This window comes from Ursus arctos, unplaced genomic scaffold (genome assembly GCF_023065955.2).
Source record: "Ursus arctos isolate Adak ecotype North America unplaced genomic scaffold, UrsArc2.0 scaffold_22, whole genome shotgun sequence".
Taxonomy (NCBI): Eukaryota; Metazoa; Chordata; class Mammalia; order Carnivora; family Ursidae; genus Ursus; species Ursus arctos.
In genome coordinates this window covers 33,580,899-33,600,253 of record NW_026622897.1, presented here as the reverse complement: position 1 = coordinate 33,600,253, position 19,355 = coordinate 33,580,899, and the positions used below count along the sequence as shown (strand labels likewise).

At 35.0% G+C, this 19,355-nt stretch overlaps 1 protein-coding gene across 1 annotated transcript in view; it reads right to left on the bottom strand.

The window, feature by feature from the left end:
* The window catches only part of KDM4D (lysine demethylase 4D), a 40,847-nt gene that overhangs the window by 18,767 nt on the left and 2,725 nt on the right, over positions 1–19,355 (bottom strand). The window lies entirely within an intron of this gene.

Below are 19,355 nucleotides of genomic sequence, written 5' to 3'. Positions count from 1 at the left end.
AAACATAGACTTACCTATTGGGGGGAGGGGAAAAATAAGCCTACTCCTATCTTAAGTTGGCATGTGAAATCAGAGCAGACCTCCTAGAGATTCTGAATCCACTTGGAGTCACCTACAAAATCACTGGAAATTTGTGAGTGACTGTTTCTGGACAGATTCCCTGGAAGTGTGCCAGGTATCAAGACCACCTTCACGTTTTGTGAGGTCTGGGGGTTATATAAATTTAGGGTCCTCCTAGGAACAGAAAGATTTCCTTGAGAACACTGCCAGGATGGGAGGAAAAGTACTATAGGAAAGCTAGCACAGTTGTCAGAGCACAAAACACCATTAGCATTTGGGTCTGCGCAAGAACCAAGGGGAAGAAAAGAAAACCTTGCCAAAGAAATGGGAACTCCTGGAAAGGAGTCAACCACATTATGCTAGAGATCAAGGCATTTACCCTGCAGTCTCCCCAAAAAGACCACTAGCAATCACTTTACCTGCCGCTGCTCAAAATAATAGAAACCAGCCACATCTTCCTCGTTTCCCAAGAGTCTTGGCACCTAAGGTCCCCCCACCTTATTCGAGGTTCATTCAGACAAGAGGAAGCTAGGGCTAGCGCCCAATCCTCTACCATCCCCATCCCCCAGGGAAGTCACCCAGTTTGGCTTCTTTATTAAAAACAAATCCTTTTTCCTTTGGGTCTGGGGTCTGCGGCAAAAATAGCCTAGGAAGGGCTTGCTCTCTGTGACCCGGTGGCTTTTGTCAAAGTGTACCAAACAAATGTTTGCTGCAGACTCAAATGCCAATGGCAGGAGCACTTTGAATCAGCAGTGGTAGCTCTTGGCACCTCTGTTTTCGATGGCACTAAAGAATTTGCAGAGATGGGATAAAGAGGATCAATATACTCCTCTCCTTTTCCAAATTCAGTGTCAAAGGACAAAAGGAGGGTTACAGCTGCTGAAACAGGTCTCTATAGCCCTTGTTGCTAATAAATGCGGGTGAGGGGAGCAGATGACAATCTGGCTCCTCCTTGAGGGAGCAGGACAAATGCAATTAATTTAGACTCTAAAGATTGGGTGGAAGTCAAATAACATCTCTCTCTTCCTATTCCAGATATAACTGATGAGCACTCAAGAGTCTTGGGGATCGAGGGTTATGAAAGAGAAGCAATGTGAATGTGAAATTGTGTTTCCTTAACTCATACTGTATAACTTTGAAGTATTTGTTCCCAAGCCTTGTACAACTGGTGGCCGCCCCCCAAAGACCTATCTAGCATCACAAAAATTTTCCCCGTGAAGAAGGAACATTCAAAGGATAGGGAGAAAGCAAATAGTAAGGTTCCATCAGGGTTAGTGTTTTTCCAGGAAAGTGTATCTCAAAAAGGGGCACTGATGGGTTAGGTGGACGTACAAGACAGTATTGTAATCATGGGATATTAAATCTATCCTGAGTTTAAACAAGAAATGAGAGCATGTGGGTGGTGATGGAGAATGAAATAGGATTCAATTTGTGGGCTGAATTTCTCAAATAATCTTGATAGAGCACTAGGAAATGTAAGCTAAGAAAGAGAATGGGATGCTTGAAACAGATTTTTTTTTTAAAGTTGGGCGTTTCTTAACTGAGTGTCCATTCTTTGATGCCTTGAAATCTTTTTTACTTATGCTGTTAAACTTCAAACTGTCTGCCTATACCCACATTATCTCATCCATATTTCCCTTCCTCCCTTCTCCATCCTTAAATTCCACCCCTTCTTAACCTGACCCCTTTTCTTCCTCTATTACCCCTGTTTTCCCATCTCCTATAGTTCTCTTTTAGCACTTATCCTTCATACTTTATATAATGTGAACAGCAAGAGTTACCTTTACTTAGCATCTCATTTTGCCACGGCTTTTATTCAGCATTTCCAAGTATCTCATTCAAACTTCTCTAGTCTATGAAGTTGGTACCATCATTATCCCCATTTTATGGAGGAGACAGCAAGGTATAGAAAAATTAATACTTAGGGGAGGCTGAGTGGCTCAGTTGGTTAAGAGTCTCCCTTCGGCTCAGGTCATAATCCCAGGGTCCTGAGATTGAGCCCCATGTTGGGTTTCTGCTCAGCAGGGAGTCTGCTTCTTCCTCTCCTTCTCCCTCTATCTGCCCCTCTCTCTCTCTGTCAGAGGAACTAAATAAAAACTTTAAAAAAAGTAGAGGCAGAAGTGTCCTTTAAAAAAAAGAAAAATTAATACTTAATAACTTGTGGTCTCAATCTCTAGTTATTTCTGTGCTTGACTAATCTTCCATATGAAAATATTTTGAAAGCATGGTCTATGTCCTGTTCATTATTGTATTTTCCAAAGGATCTTGGTACTTGATATAGTGTGCACTCCAAAAAAAATTATTTTTGCACTCCAAAAATTTATTAAAGAAATAATCAAGTGAGGTCATTTGGTATATACTTGCAGCCTCTCTCCTCCTGCCATCTTCCTTCCTGTGTTCCTTTCTTAAGAGGATATACTCCTCTCCATGGCTAATCTCATTTAAACTCCTTAAATCAACACCTCTCACTTGTTCCAGGACAGTCAATTAAATAATCACTATCATCTTTGTCTTTCTTAAATCATCGTCATAGTCTCTTTCTAATTTAAGCTACTGTACTTTCTCTCACTTTCTTTTCAGTGCCCAATCTGTCAAAAGCTTAAATGAAAATAGACTTTGTTCACAAACCCATTTCCTTATCTTTCTCTCTCCTCCTCTGGTTCTACCCCCCACTCTTCCACTGAAATTGATCTCTGTAAATCATCAGATTGCCTCCTCCCAAAGGCTGCACCAGGGATTATACTTTATCTCACCACATCATTGATTCATGGAGCACCTCCATGTTCCTCCTAAAACTCCGACTTCTCAGGTGCTTCTATTCCTCTTCATCTTGGTTCTTCTCTTTTTCCCTGCTTCTACTTCCTCTTCCTACCACACGAATGCAAACTTACCTCAAAGCTCAACTCTCTTAACTCTGCATTTTTTCTCTCTTTGAATTTCCCATTTATGTTCATGGCTTTCTTTAGTATTGCACTCTCTCTCTTCAAAGATATTTCTTGTCATAATTTTCTGTAATACTGACCTAACTCCTAACCTTGTTTGTCTTGTCTTGGGACAGCCCACAAAGCCCTTGAAAATCAACTTCTTTAGTAAAAATTGATCATCTTTCTCCTAAAACTGCTTTCCTCCTTTAGATGTCTTCATTTTATTTATTTATTTGTTTTTAAAGCAGGCTCCATGCTGGGTTTGAACTCAGGACCCTGAGATCAAGACCTGAGCTGAGATCAAGAGTCCAACACTTAACCAACATCCAGGTATCCCTCCCTAGATGTCTTTACCTCTGTGGTTAATACAGTTACCCTAGTCACTGTCTGCCCTCAGACATTAGCTACTGTTTCTGCTGATATCATCTAAATTCTGTGTTTAATAAAAAATTCCTTCTTGAGTTAGAAAATCTACTTACCATTCAATGAAAATAATTCATAACCACGGGATTTGATGGCTAAACAAATTGTTTTATAAGTGATTCAACTTTCTCCCTATTATTGGAGTTACTTTGTTTTCACTTTCCTAACAATCATTACTTATAACTGTGTATCCTCTATTTTAGTACCCTGAACAGTATATACAGTAAAATATTGATGAAATTCCTTAGGTATGTGGCATTATAGAATTTAAATATCTGAAGGCCCTTAACACATATTTCCAAAACTCTTCAGAAAAAATGCATCATTTCACATCCTCACCACTGAGCAACTTTACTTTGGGGGAAATAAAAGGAAAAAGAAACTACTAATTTGGTAAGTGAAACAAGTGTAGCTCAAGTTTTAATTTCCATTTCTTGGAGTACCAGGAAGGTTGGTTTTTTTTCTTTCAAGACTATGAGACATTTGTATTTCATCATATGAATTGGTTCACATTCTTTGCCCATTTTTCTCTAATAGGGCCCCAGTGTTTTTTCTCATCTGCCTATATGAACATTTTACCTATTGCTCATATGAAAATTTTGCGTATTAAACCCCGTTAGATACGTTCATAGGTTTTTCCCAGTTTCCCATTTCTTTATACTTCTTGAATTTTATTTAATCTAAAGTGCTTTTGACATATATTTCAGTGTTTTATGTTGTTGAGTCTATCTTTTGCTTCGTAATGTATTTCACATCTGTTTAGAAAGTTACTTCCTCATCCAGAGGCAGATAAGTATTATCTTTTTTTTTCCTTTTTACATGTTAATTGTACCTCTAGTTCTGATTTGAATTATACCTTTAATTTTTTGTTATATTAAGTTGTTTTATTGTTTTGTGAGGATAGTATGAGGAATAAGGCAGATGTAAATCTGATACCTGGTCCTTTAAATATGCCCTGTTTATTGTGTGTTTTCTCTCTTTTTCTCAAGTTTATTGGAGCTATTCTTTAACCTAGTGGTCTTAATTTTTTTCCAATCTTAAAATTCAGGTTCTTTGGTTTAAGGAAAATTTTTAAGTTATTTCTTTGATGACTTCCTCTACTTTTTTCCTCTGTACATGAACTCCTGTTATTTGGATATCAGACCTCATGGGTTGGACCTTTAATTTTTGTAACTTTTCTTCTCCCAGTTTTCTGTCCTTTTATCACTATGCTCTCTCTTCTGAAAAACGTCCTTATCTTTACCTTCCCAAATTCCTTCTGTTGTCTTTTCCATCCCTCTCAAAATTTTAATTTCCAACAAGTCATTTTTGATCTCTTTTTGTGTGTATGTAGCTTCCTTTTTTACCCCCCTCTTTGTGTCTTATTGTCCTGTTCTTATTTCATGGGTGCATTTCTTCTATCTCTTTGAAAATATTAAAATGTCAATGGCTTTTGAAGGTTTTTTTCCCCCTGCATGGTCTGTTTCTTCAAAATTTCCTTTTATTCATTTTTTTATTTCAGTTTCTATCTCAGGTTTAAGGCTTCCTCAAATGTTTGGTGATCCTTGGTAGTTGGCTTATAGAGGAGTATAACACACGCACAAAAAAAAAACTGTTTAGAAGCTCAGGGTGCATGGTGATTATGTTTCCCTATATGATGATCTGTCTGGGCTGTTTCTTGGGTGAGCCTCTGATGCTGGTATCTGAGGGGTGGGTCATATTCAACAATGATGGATCTTCCAATCTTCCTCTTTGAGGGGACAGGCCTGGCTTCCCTACCACATGGAAAAAGGGTCCTGAAATTTCTAATATCCAACTTGTAAAGTTCACTAAGTCAGCTTGTTTTCCCTGTGACCGCCATACTCAATGGATGCTGGAAATTCCCAATCCAGAGACCATCTTTTTCAACTAGTCTAGAAAATAAGGCTTAGTCTTCCATCAGGGTATGAGTGGAGCAGTTTAGGAAGGGAGGGGATCTGAGGCTCTAACTGCTTCTTAGACAGACTTTCAAGAAATCCTAAGCCTTTGGGTTCTGTAGAGACAATTGTGTTGCTTCTTGATTTTCCTCACTGCCAATTTAGGATTCAACTTCGCAGGGGTTGGTAAATCAGTTTCTCCTTGACTATTTGTTTTTAAATTTTGCTACTCTCTTATCTCCTTTACCATTTCCTCTCTTTGTAAATTATTTTGTAAACCAAATATCCTGTTACTGTTACTTCGTTGGAGTTTTGAAGGGAGCAAAGTAAATGATTATACTTAAACCACTATCTTTATATCTTTGGTTACCCCAAATATATCCCTCAATATGCCTCAATTATTTTGTAAACCAAAAATCCTGTTACTGTTACTTCGTTGGAGTTTTGAAGGGAGCAAAGTAAATGATCATACTTAAACCACTATCTTTATATTTTTGGTTACCCCAAATATATCCCTCAATATGCCTAACCCAAACTCTGGGTTCAGTCACATTCTTTGTCATTGTCCCTCTATGCTCCATCTCCCTCACTTCTCTAAGTTCTAACTCCTGCCTTCCAGACAAACCTCTTGAGAGATCCTTCCCCACCAACCCTAGGCCTCCCCACCAACTATATGTCTGGGCCATTTATTTGGTGCTTAATACAAACTGTTGACGTGGGAGCTCTCCAGAATGTTCTACTTGACATTTAGCTTTCACATCTAATGGGTACTTGTCTAAAGTAATAAATCCCTTTCATGAGATGTGCTTGCTTCTCTTTCCAAGATATTTGTATATTTCTGCCCTACAAATTTCAACATTCTCTTCTTGATAAAGTGCATGGAAAACAGAAGATAAAAAGGTGACTTTTCCTGTACACTTTGTGCCTCAAATGCCTATATTTTGTGTCTATTTCCTATTTAGGAACATTCAGAAGTTTGGATATAGAGAAGACACATGGTAGGAAGTGGCAGGCATGAACAGCATAGATTAAATTGTGACAGATTGGGACTTGGATTTTATTTTATTTTACTTTATTTTGGGGGGCAGGACTTGGCCTTTAAATCAACTTAAATGTCACATTATGAAAAAAAAGTCACATTATGATTTCACCATGACATAAATTGAGCATGGGAATATTAACCCCATTAGAGTATTTTCTGTTTACTTTCCTCTGTTACATGGATACTGTGGCAGTCACAGTGGTATCTAACAACAGAGGCAGGAGCCAGAAGTCTTTTTGAACCCCATATCTCCAAGACATAGCCACTCTGTAGAGTTTTGAGGCAAACATGCTTCTTTGAACTGCCAATAATGAATTTTAAATACTTTTTTTTTTTTTTTTTTGAGAGAGAGAGAGATCAGGAGAGCTAGGGAGAGGGAGAAAGAATCTCAAGCAGACTCTGTGCTGAGTATTGAGCCTGATACGGGGCTCAATTTCATGACCTTGAGATCATGACCTGAGCTGAAACCAAGAATCAGAGGCTTAACCAACTGAGCCACCCAGGCGTCCCTAAATACATTTCTTGAGTAGCATGTAAGTCTGGTTCTTGAACTTCCCCTGAGAGTCTAAACTACTTAATGTTTGAAAAAAGAAAATAACCTTTGCCTTAGACTAGAGTGAATTCTATATTATGCACCTAAAGAACCCTGACCAGTACACTTCCTCTCCCTCATTCCCACTCCTCCAAAACATCACTATTTAAATATTTTAGCTGTTTCTTGTGTTTTCTTTTTCCAATATTTCTAGACTTTAAAGTTTCAGATATTGTAGACAGTCATACTATAAAAGATATAGATTTAATTCTCTTATGTTCCATCCCAACACAGACCTTCCCTACCCCATCCTCTCCAATAGCTATATCAATTTTTTTGGTTAAATCAAGTCTGTATTTTTACCAAGCAAAACTAGTTACAGCTGAGTCATGTAGTACACAATGATAGCATTTGCACATAATTTTATTTATTGGGGAGTTAATAATTGTCTCATTGTTTCATTTGCTTGGTTTTATACATATTTATTCATTCCCAAATTCATTTCCAGTAGTATAAAGATCTTCTAAATACATAAAACACATCAGGTACTAAGTCAAATTTCTCTCTTCAGAAATATTCTTCCTGGAGCCCTCCATATGCTTCCTGGAATCTGGACTGCTTAGTCTTTAGGCCACTGCATAGTCTGCAGCCTGGTGTTTCTATTTATCATAATCCTGGGGATTCTCCTTCCCTATTATGTTAGATCCCTGATTCCTCCCATCTCTGTCTTCTTTCCTGGTTTCTCCCTCATGTTGCTCGAGCATACCCACCAGGAGCAACCTTGGAGGTTACATTAGAAATTATTAAGTAGCTCACAGAATCTCCAGAAGGACCAGAGAATAGGTTTTGGAGACTGTGCTTCTAGGAACAATACCCAAACTATCCAACAATCTATATTAAGGTATTCCTATACTTTCTTTGGTCCAAGGTACCAAAGACCATGAGCAATGGACCCCACCAACTACACCCTATGCCACTGCTGCCTCTGAAAGCTCACAGTCTCTCACCATCTCCAGGAACAGATACTGCACAAAATCGACTTTCTCACATTTCTTCAAATTGAGGTGTTTCATGGAAGTGTCTGATGGGAAGAGCCTAGGTCATATGTCTACGTCTTTGCTGAAACAGACGCTGGAAAATCAAGTTCTGGCTTCAACCTTGGCAAGGCAGAGGTCCTAATATGGGCATTTCTCCAAATCTAAAAAGGGAATTCAAAGTTGGTCACAAATGTAACAACTGTCTACTAAGTGCATGCCTGAAAAGGTCTTTTATCTACCTTTACGTTTTTCTTTCAGGATTCTGAAGACAAAATTGTTCCACTGAATTCTAGCTTCTAGAAATCCAAAACCAATGTGTTTTCTGATCCTTTTTGCGCAAACTGTTTTTACTCTCTTGACACTTTTAGGATATTCCTTTGCTCCTTATTTTCAGAGATTTCATTAAGATATGATTTGTCTTTTTTTGTTGTCAACTATTGAGCTAGACTTTCTGATATAAAAACTCATGTTCTTCATTGCTGTGAAACTTTCTGGTAACTATTTCTTTAATATATTCCTTCCCACTATATTTTCAGTTCTCTCTGGAAATACAATTAGTTGGTTATTAAACCTCTTGGATTGATCTCTAATTTTCTTATCTTTGTTCTCCTATTTTCCATCTTTTTGGTTTTTTTTTTAAAAGACACTTTCCAAATCTTTTAGCAATTATCTTTAATTTCCAGAAATTCTTTTTTGCTCTCTGAATATGCATTTTATTATGGATTTCTGGTATTTTCCATGGCTGTAGACTTTCTCTTCTCTCTCTAGAAGTATTAATTCTAGGGATTTCTTTAAAAGTTTCATTTGCTTTCTACATTGTGTCTGTTTCCCCCGAATTCGCCCTTCCAGGATATTTGGTTTCTGTCTTTCATGTTAAGTGCTTTCCTCATAGTTATTCTTAACTTATGTTTAAGAGTCAGGCACTGAAGAGTTGCATTTGCTATGTATGACTGGTAAGCTTCACTGAGAATGCTCTGACAAGGATCCAGTCATTTCCTTTGGGGCTGGGGGCAACTGTCAATATCTGAAGGTAAGAATATAATGAAAAAACTTATGTATCTATTTCATTTGAAATTGAGGCTCAGGAATTTATGGTGTCTTAATTTTCTGTTTTTCAGAAACATTAAATAACAGAGAAAATTGCATAAATAACAAAAATCTGCATTCCAAACAGTCAAAATTTTTACATTCTTAGTATTTTGTCATATTTGCTTCAAGTGGCTTTTTAAAAAACAGCTTTATTGAGATATAATTTACAGAACAAAGATTTCACCCATGTTAAGTATACAATTCAATAATTTTTGGTATATTTACAAAGCTGTGCAACCATCACCATAATCTAGGTTTTAGAACACTTCCATCACTCCAAAAAGAAACCTCATGCCCATTTTCAGTCACAACGCATTTCCACCCTCAGCTCCAGGCAACTACTAATCTGTCTATAGATTTGCCTATTTTGGATATTTCATATAAATAGGATCATATGAAGGTTTTTGTGTCTGGCTTGTTTCACTCAGCAGGTTTTTGAGGTTCATCCCTGTTGCAACATGTATCAGTATTTTGTTTCTTTTTATGGTTGAATAATATTCCATTGTTATGAATATACCACATTTTAGTTATCCATTCATCCATTGGTAACATTTAGGTTGTCTTCATCTTTTGGCTATTATAAAAAATGCTGTTATGAATATTCATGTACAAGTCTGTGTGTGGACATTCGTTTTTATTTTTCTTGTGTAGATACCTAGGAGTGGAATTGCTGGATCATATGGTAACTCGTTCGTTTAATGTTTTGAGAAATTGCTACACTGTTTTTCCAAAGTGCCTGCAACATTTTAAATTTCCACCAGTGATATATGAGCATCCTTATGTCTCAACATTCTCACCACTTGTTATTGTCTTTTTTTAATAGTACTTCTAGTTCGTATGAAGTATCTTGTGGTTTTGTCTTTCCTTAATGACTAATTTGATGTTGAGCATTTTTTCCTATGTTCATTGCCATCCATATATCTTTACTGAAGAAGTTTCTATTCAAATTCTTTGCTCATTTTTTGAGTTGTCTTCTTATGGAGTTGCAAGAGGTCTTTATATGTCCTGGTTCTAAGTCCCTTGTCGACTGTATCATTTGCAAATATTTTTTTCCAGTCTATGGGTTATCATTTCACTTTCTTATGTCTTTTGAAGTGGACAAGTTTTGAATTTTGATGATGTGAAACTTATCAGTTGTCTTTTGCATGCGCCTTTGCTGTTGTAGTTAAGAAATCATTGCCTAGTCCAAGGTCATGCAGATATATATTCCTGTTTTCTTCTAAGACTTTTATAGTTTTTGCTTATATTCAGGTCTATGATCAATTTTGACTTAATTTTTGTATATGGTGTGAGGTCAGGATCCAAACTCATTCTTTTGTATGTGGATATCCATTGTTCCAGCGTCATTTGTTGAAAAAAATTTTCTTTCACTGTTGAATTGTTTTGAAACCTTTGTTGAATTCAACTGGCCATATACGTAAGGGTTTATTTCAGGCTCTCAATTCCATTCCATTTAATTGTGTGTGTGTATATATACAGACACACACTCATACCAATGTCTTAATTATAGCAGCTTTGTAGTAAGTTTTAAAATCAGCAAGTGTGAGTCCTCCAAATTTTTTGTTCCTTTTCAAGATTGTTTTGGTGATTCCAGATCCTTTGTGTTTATATATCAACTTTAGGATCGACTTTTAGTTTCAGGGGAGGAGGAGCCAGAAGGAATTATAATAGGATTGCACAGAACCCATAGATCAATTTGGGAAGTACTGCCATCTTAACAAAATTAAGTCTTCTGACCCATGAATATGGAATGTCTTTCCATTTATTTAGCTCTTCTTTAATTTAACAATGTTTTGTAGTTTTCAGTGTAGAAGTCTAGCACTTCTTTTGTTAAATTTATTCCTAAGCATTTTATTCTTTTTGATGCAAATGGAGTTGTTTTCTTAATTTCATTTTCAATTCAGATTGCTCATTGCCTATGTACAGAAATCAACTGATTTCTACATAATGGTCTTGTATCCTGAAATCTTGCTGAACTTATTAGTTCTAGTAGTCCTTTAGTGGTTCCTTAAGATTTTCTCTATATGAAATCATGCCATCTGTCAATAAAGATAATTTTATTTCTTCCTTTCCACTTTGGAGGCCTTTATTTTTTTCTTGCCTAACTGCCCTGATTAGAATCTTCAGTGTATGTTGAATAGAAATAGTGAGAACAGACATCCTGAAGGTTTTTTATCCTGCTTCAAGTACTTTTTTTTTATAATAATATTTTTTTATTATATTATGTCAGTCACCATACAGTACATCCCTGGTTTTTGTATGTGTGTATGTGTTGTGTATCAACTAATAATATAAAGTATTGTTTTGTGTATCTGCTATTTTTATTTTATATAAATGATTTCATAACAAATATGCTAATTTTTTGTTTTTAAATTCAACATTGTCTCAATTCATATACACAAAATACATATATATGTATATATAGTCTGTCATAAGAATATAGTTAATGCATTTCTCTATTCGTGGGTTTTTAGATTACTTCCAGTGTTTATTATAAACAATGCTGCACTAAAAACCTTTTACATTGTTCTTGTAATTATATGTGAGAACTCATCTAGGATACATATTTTTAGTGATACAGAAACCACATTTTCTATTTTATTAGGCATGGTCAAGTTTCTTTACCTAGTGATTTTCCTAATTAACACATGCACTAGCAGGGTAGGAGAATTTCTTTCTCCATACCCCCAGATGCACTTGATAATGTCAAATTTTTAGTTAACTATTTGATTGGCAAAATAATATATTCCCTTTTATATTACTGTGTGGCTTGTTTCCTGATGAGGTGACATGCTTTTTCATTATTGACTTTCTGTGGGTTTCAGTTTTATGAATAACCAGTTATATCCTTTGCTCATTTTTTCAATTAGTTTTTTTCTACTGATTTGTAAGAGTTCTTTAAATGTCTGTGATACTAATCCTATGTCTATTGTATTGTTATAAGTATCCTACCTCATCCCACCATCTATTTAAATTTGTTTATGGCGTCTTTTTTAGTTACTTTGAAAAATTAAATGTAATCAAACTTGTTAATCTTTTCCATTATGATTTGTTTCCTCATGAAGTCACAAAGATTTAGTTTTCTTTTGTTTTCTTTGTGTTTCATCTTTATCTGTTTCATTCATTTAGAATGTTGAGTCATTGCTGTTGGGAGGTAGGGATATATATTATTGTTTTGGATTTTGTTTTTGGGGTTCTTTTTTAGAAATCTAATGTCGACCACCATTTTCCCCATTGAGTTGGAATCTTCCACTCTCATATGCCAAGTTCCAATATAGGCATGGATGTCTTTCTAAACTCTCCATTCAAGTCCACTGATTCGCCCATTTCTGTGCTGAGTCTATACCGTTTCAATTACAATAGCTTTATACTTAGTATTGGTAATTGGTAAGGCAAGTCCCCATGTGCTTTTCCAGAATTAATTTGGGTAGATCAGTAGAGTTAAATTTCAGTATTAATTTTAGGACACATTTTTTAGTTTCCACAAAAATCCTATTGATTCGAATTGAAATTGTATGAGGTAAAGAAAAATTTGAGATACAGAATTTTATCCATAAAGATAATCTATCTGCTACCTTAGATATATTCTTAGGTCCGTCTTAATTTTTTGAGTGTATGGTGATGACACTTTTTTCTATTAATTTTTATTATTTTTTATCTATATATCTTTTCAAACTTTTGCCTTTTTTCCTATTAGTTATAATAGCCTGACCACTGATTCTAGAGTTTTCCATATTTCCATATAGATGATATTTTCTGAAAAAATACAAAAATTATTTCTCTTCTTTTCCAGTAGTCATAGTTTTTCTCTTTCATTCTTTTTTTTTTCTTTTGAGCTGGGCAGGAATGGAAGTCTTATATAATTAGATATGATCTCTAGTAAAATGCCGAATATTTACCGATTTAGTAGAAATGCTACATTCATTTCAGATTTCATTAAGAGTGGTTCTAAACTTTAAATTACATCATATCATTTATCACCTAATCTGACAGGGACCCAAGGAAGATAGACATAAACCAGGACTCTACTAATTGACCCAAGTATTTGAATATTTGAACAATGCAATATAGTATAGAATATAGAGCAATATAGAATATTTGAACAATGCAATCTAAAAATTGACCCAATGGGCATATATTGAACTTTATACTCCCAAACCACAAAATGTAATTTTTTTTCAAGCACTATGGAAACTTTATAAAATTGACCATAAAACTGTGGACATAAAACAAGTTTTAACAACTGTCAAAGGGCTAAAAACAGGCAGGACATAATTAGAAACAATAAAGTTAGAAATTAATATTAAAAAGACACCTAGAAAACCCTCAATTTTATAAAATTAAATTTCTACACAAGCCTTTAATCAGAAAGAAATAAAAATGGAAATTAGGAAATACTTTATGGGTATTCTACATTTCAAATCTTGTGGAATGCTAGTAAAAGGTATTAAAAGGAAGATTTATAGACTCAAATAAATATCTAAGAAAGGAAACAAGTCTGAAAAATTTCATCTCAGAAAGTTATAAAAAAAGCAAAAAAAGTAAAAAAAAGAAAATAATAAAAATACAACCAGAAATTGATGAAATATAAAACCAATATAAAAGAGAGAGGATGAACAAAACCAACAGTTGGTTTTTTGAAAAGTCTAATAAAATCGACAAACCTCTGGTGAAAATAGTAAAGACCAAAAATAGAAGGCACAAATAACCAATATCAGGAAAGATAAAAAGATCATCACTATAACTGCTGCACACATTAAAAAATAGTGTGTATAAATAACTTTAAGCCAATCAATATATTTTAAAATTCAGATGAAGCAAATTCTTGGAAAAACATAACAAAATGGACACAAGAAGAAACAGAACACTGAGTACACCTATAACTATTGGGAAAAGTGAAACAGTAGTCAAAACTCTATTCACAAAGAAAATTCTAAGCCCAGATGACCTAACCAGCAAATTTTACCAAACATTCAAAGAAGAAATAATGCCAACCTTAGACAAATTTCCCCAGAGAACAGAAGAAGAATATTTTCCAACATATTTTATGATACCAATTTTATGATACAAGTCTCCAATGATGATACTATGAGAAAGGAACATAACGGGCTAATCTCACTTATGAACATAGATGCAAAAGTCCTAAAGAGAATTTGAATAAACTGATTCCTGCAATATATTCATCATGATCAAGATGGGTTTATTTCAAGAATGAAGGTTGACAGTTAAGCAAATAAATTAATACATAACACACTAACAAACTAAAAGAGAACCTCACTAAATGTAGAAAAGTGATAAAATTCACCATCCATTTAGCAAACTAAAAATTTTAGGGAAATTTTATCGAATGAAGTGCATCTACCCCAAACCTTAAAGAAACATCATTCTTAATAATGAAAAGTTAAAGCTTTTCCTTTCTGATCAGGAAAAAGACAAGGATGCCCGTGATTTCTTTATTTAACACTGCCCTGGATGTCCTATTCAACATATGACAGCAAGGGGGAAAAAGAGAGGGGAGGGGAAAGATTGGAAAGGAATAAACACAGCTGTCATTATTCACAGATATCACTGCGTATGTGAAAAATCCAAAAAATCTATAAATAAGCTATTTTAATTAATAAGAGGGTTTAGCAAGGTCTCTGATTTTTTTTTTTTAAAGATTTTATTTATTTATTCGACAGAGAGAGAGAGACAGCCAGCGAGAGAGGGAACACAAGCAGGGGGAGTGGGAGAGGAAGAAGCAGGCTCATAGCAGAGGAGCCTGATGTGGGGCTCGATCCCATAACGCCGGGATCACGCCCTGAGCCGAAGGCAGACGCTTAACCGCTGTGCCACCCAGGCGCCCCGGTCTCTGATTTTAAAATAGTAATATATAGGGGCGCCTGGGTGGCACAGCGGTTGAGCGTCTGCCTTCGGCTCAGGGCGTGATCCCGGTGTTATGGGATCGAGCCCCACATCAGGCTCCTCCGCTATGAGCCTGCTTCTTCCTCTCCCACTCCCCCTGCTTGTGTTCCCTCTCTCGCTGGCTGTCTCTATCTCCGTCAAATAAATAAATAAAATCTTTAAAAAATAAATAAATAAAAAAAATAAAATAGTAATATATAAAGAATGATTTATATATACCAGCACCAAACAATTACTTAAAATTTAAGAAAGAGGCCACTTACAATAGTATTAAAAATTAAGTGGCACCTAAGGCTAAAGCTAACATAATCTTGCAAGTCTTCTATAAAGACAATAATATAAATTTACTTAGAGGTAATTAAAGTAGACCTAAATAAATGGAAAGACATAATCTATTAATAGATTTAAGGATTCAAGATTGTAGAATTGTCAATTCTTCCTATATTGATCAATAGATTCAATGGTATTGTAATCAAAATTCCAAAAGTATTTTTGTAGAACATAGCATTTTACATTTTATATTGAGGCACAAAGGGCCTCATAAAAGAGGGACAAGACTAGAAGACTTGCTTTACCAGATTTCAAGACCCCTCTATCACACTATGCAGAAAAATGAATTCCTAGTGGAACTGTGAAAGATATAACTACAAGACTTTCAGAAAATAATATCCAAGAATATCTACATAACTGCAAAGTCGGAAAGAATTTCTCAATCAATAAATAGCATGCACTAAGCAGAAAGGAAAAGACTGATCAATCAAACTACCCAAATATTAAAGACTTTTATGTATCACGATATACCAAAAGGAGGAGCCAAGAAACGGAAAATACACAGGTAGCACAAGTAAGTGACAGAACTGGTGTTGAAGGTATTAAGAGCTCAGAGGAGCCAACAGAGACAAGACTTGGATACCACACATAAGAAGAAATCCAAATGGACATTAAACATATGTAAGGTGATCAGTAATCAAGAAATGCAAATTCAGACCTCCATAAGAGATTACTGTCACCCACCAGGTGAGCTAAAATTGAAAAGCTGGACAATATCGAGTGTGGTGAGACTACGGAACAAGAACTCTCATCTTGCTGACAGGATATATATAAATGAAATATATATACTCATGCATCCCTGCACGTTCATAAGAATGTTCATAGTGGCATTACTTGTAATACCAATACTGGAAAACATAATTATTAGAATAAATAACACATATTGTGTACTTTTACACAACGAAATTCTACATAGTATACTACAGCTACACAATATAAATGATTCATTTATATAAACATTTTGAACATTATAGAGTTCAAAAATTGGCAAGACTAAGTATTATCATTTAGAAATATATACATAAGCATTAATCAAAACTTATTTGGGGGCATTATATTTGATTAAATTTTGTAGATCTTCAATGTTTATTAAAAATTATGTGTATTCTCTTGTTTTAAAGGATTTTCTATACCTACAAATGCAATATGCAAATATATATGCATATATAAATGCAATAAGGATATTTATCTGTGCACACAATACATCAATGTTGTTAATTTGTCTGCTTGGCCTATCAGTCTGAGAAAAATTTATGTTAAAAAAATTCCCGTTGTAATTGTGGATGTCAGTTTTTCCTTTTAATTCTTTATTTTTGCTTTATATTTTTCCAGACTATGTAGTTAGTTGCACACATTTTCATGATTGTAATATTTTCCTAGTGGATTTTTCTTTATGATTCGATAAGATGGCCCTAGTCATGTCCTTGTTAATGCTATTCTATTTAAAGAATCCTTTTGATAATTCATGTTGCTACAGTTTTTTGTTGGCATTGCATAGAATTTGCCTGGTATGCTTGTCTCTTTATTTTCCCCCATTTTAGTTGCTTAGTTTTATCTGTTTTTTAATATGTTCATTTTTAACTGTCTTGGTAATTATGGACTGGCCAACTAATGAGGTAGCCATGTGCTCAGATTTTGTAAGAAGTGGTTAAATTATACTACTACTCAGTAAGCTAGCCTGGACCATCAGCAAATTTCTTTCTGAAACTGTCTCCAGAAAATTATCTCTCTGGGCCCCCAGAGCATCTTCATTTAAAATCAGGATTTTGTTGGTGTAAGGCAAGCTACTTTGTTTCCCTATTCTTGTTAAAACAAAGTTTCAGCCTTTTATCTCAGAAAATTGGTCATTTTCAGGTTAAAACTTCAAACAGATGCCATTATTTATGTTTATTTTTAAATGTGACTTTTGACTTGTGACCATTGGAGTTTTTCCCTTCATTTTCTTATTAAAAGCCTCAAAGAAACATTTTCAAGCAAAATTTTCAGTTTGTGGGTTGGTAACTTTGTAAATGAGAGGGTTTACTGGAATTGGGGAAAATGATTCAGTTGAAAGAAGAAGGAGGTTGGACTAAATTAGAGTTGTGATTGGACTGGGGGTGGGGCTAGCCAAATTAGAATTTTGAGGATACATATAGAGCCTGATAGTCACATGACTTTTCATTTAGTGATTCTTTCCTGAAAAGAAATAATCTTTCTGAGTCTTGGCGTATCTTCATGTCAAACCTGGATTTCAGACTAGCAGAATGTAAATTACTTTTTTCTCCTTTAAAATATAAAAGAGATTAAAGCAACAACTTTTTACATCAAAATGTGATTTTTTTCCTCTTAAAACTCATTCACTCACTCACTCATTCATTCATTCATCCATTCATTCATTTACTCATTTAGAAAAAATTTGTGGGCACCTCTTGATGCCAGGCACTGTTTTAGGTGCTTGGCCTACATCATTGGGATAAACAAAGATTCTGCCCTTGTAGAATTTATATCCTACATGGAATAGGTAGAGAAAGAAATAATAAACATAACTAAATTATATAGGATCACAGAAGATGATACATGCTATGTAAAAAAGAAAAACATAGCAGAATAAGGGAGATAAGGACTACAAGATGTTGGGGGACCAAAGGGGAGGATGGCTGCAACTTTAAATAGGGCTGTCACGGTTGGGTGACCTCATTTAAACATAGACCTGAATAAGACAAGTAAGAGTGCTCTTGGCCAGGGAAATACCTAATGCAAGGGCCCTAAGGCAAGAGCTATGATCAAATAATACCAGGAAGGCATGAGCAAGGGAGGAAATCAATTAGGTAGGGGAGAGCCTTATAGGTCATTGTGAGCACCTTTTATTTTCACTGTGAGAGAAATAGGGAGCCAATGCCTAATTGTCTAACTAGATCCCCTTTTCTCCCAATCCCATCCAATTGTATTGATAATTTAAAAAAATTATTGCCAATCTGATACTATAATGTGATAATTCATTATTGGTTTACTTTCATTTTCCTAATAGGGAGGTTGCATGTATTTTGTATTTATTGTTTCTTTGGAATTGCTTTCTCTGAATGGCCTCTTTATATTCCATACCCATTTTTTTTTTATTGGGTTGTTTGTATTTTGTTATGCATATTACTAGTAATAGTAACCTTTTATATGTTATAGGCATTAAAAAATTACCTGTTCATCTAGCATTTATCTTTTGACTTTGTTTTGAACATCTTCTGCAATGAAATTAAAATTTTATATAGATAAATTTTTACAATTATTTCTTTTATAGCTCTTAGGTGTTCTGCCTTGCTTAAAGGATCTTTACAAACTCTAGGTTGTACAACTAGTCTCTTAAGTTTTCCTCTTAGATTTTTCAGGTTTGTTTTTTCCTTTTGGATATTAAATTCAACAGGGCATAGTGTCCATGGAAGCTTTGAAGCTGGAACTCCTACATTACATCATGCCACAAGAATAGTCAGTTTTGCAATCATAGTTATTATATAAAACATCCTTTTCACATTGAATTAAAATCCTACCTTTGTCATATTAAAATGAAGGAGCATTTTTTAAGGTTAAGATATATTACATCATATCCAAAACCTGATAAGAATGATCTAGAAGGGATGGTTTCATAGATTGAGAGATAGGAAATAAAGCAGGATGCCAGTTACTAAGAAGTTGGAGGGATTGGGACCCAGACCACAAGGGATAGGGCTTAGGTCACCTCATGTCTACTAACTCACAGAAAGCTGAGGATATGGGCATAGTCATAGGCAGCTTGCTAGACCTGCTGAAGGGCACATGAGAAATCCTTATTTAAGAGCTTTTATTTTCCCAGAGAAGTCAGAAGATCATCCACTCCTCAGAAAGAGGATGAGAAGGGGAAAGAGGGTGGAAGAGGTGCGTAGATTTGAAGAAAGAGAGGAATGTGGGAAATTCTATCATTGCAGAGTGGGAAAATAAACAATTAGTATAAGAGGCTTGGCAGGCAGAATTTAGCAACTGGATTTAGGCAACTGGATTTCTGTGGTAATGGGTTTCAAGTGAGAATTCTTGGGAGGTTATATATGATTTTTGCCAGCAAAGATAACTGATAAGGTGAATTTTAAGTTTTTAGTAAACTTAGTTTCTTTTGCT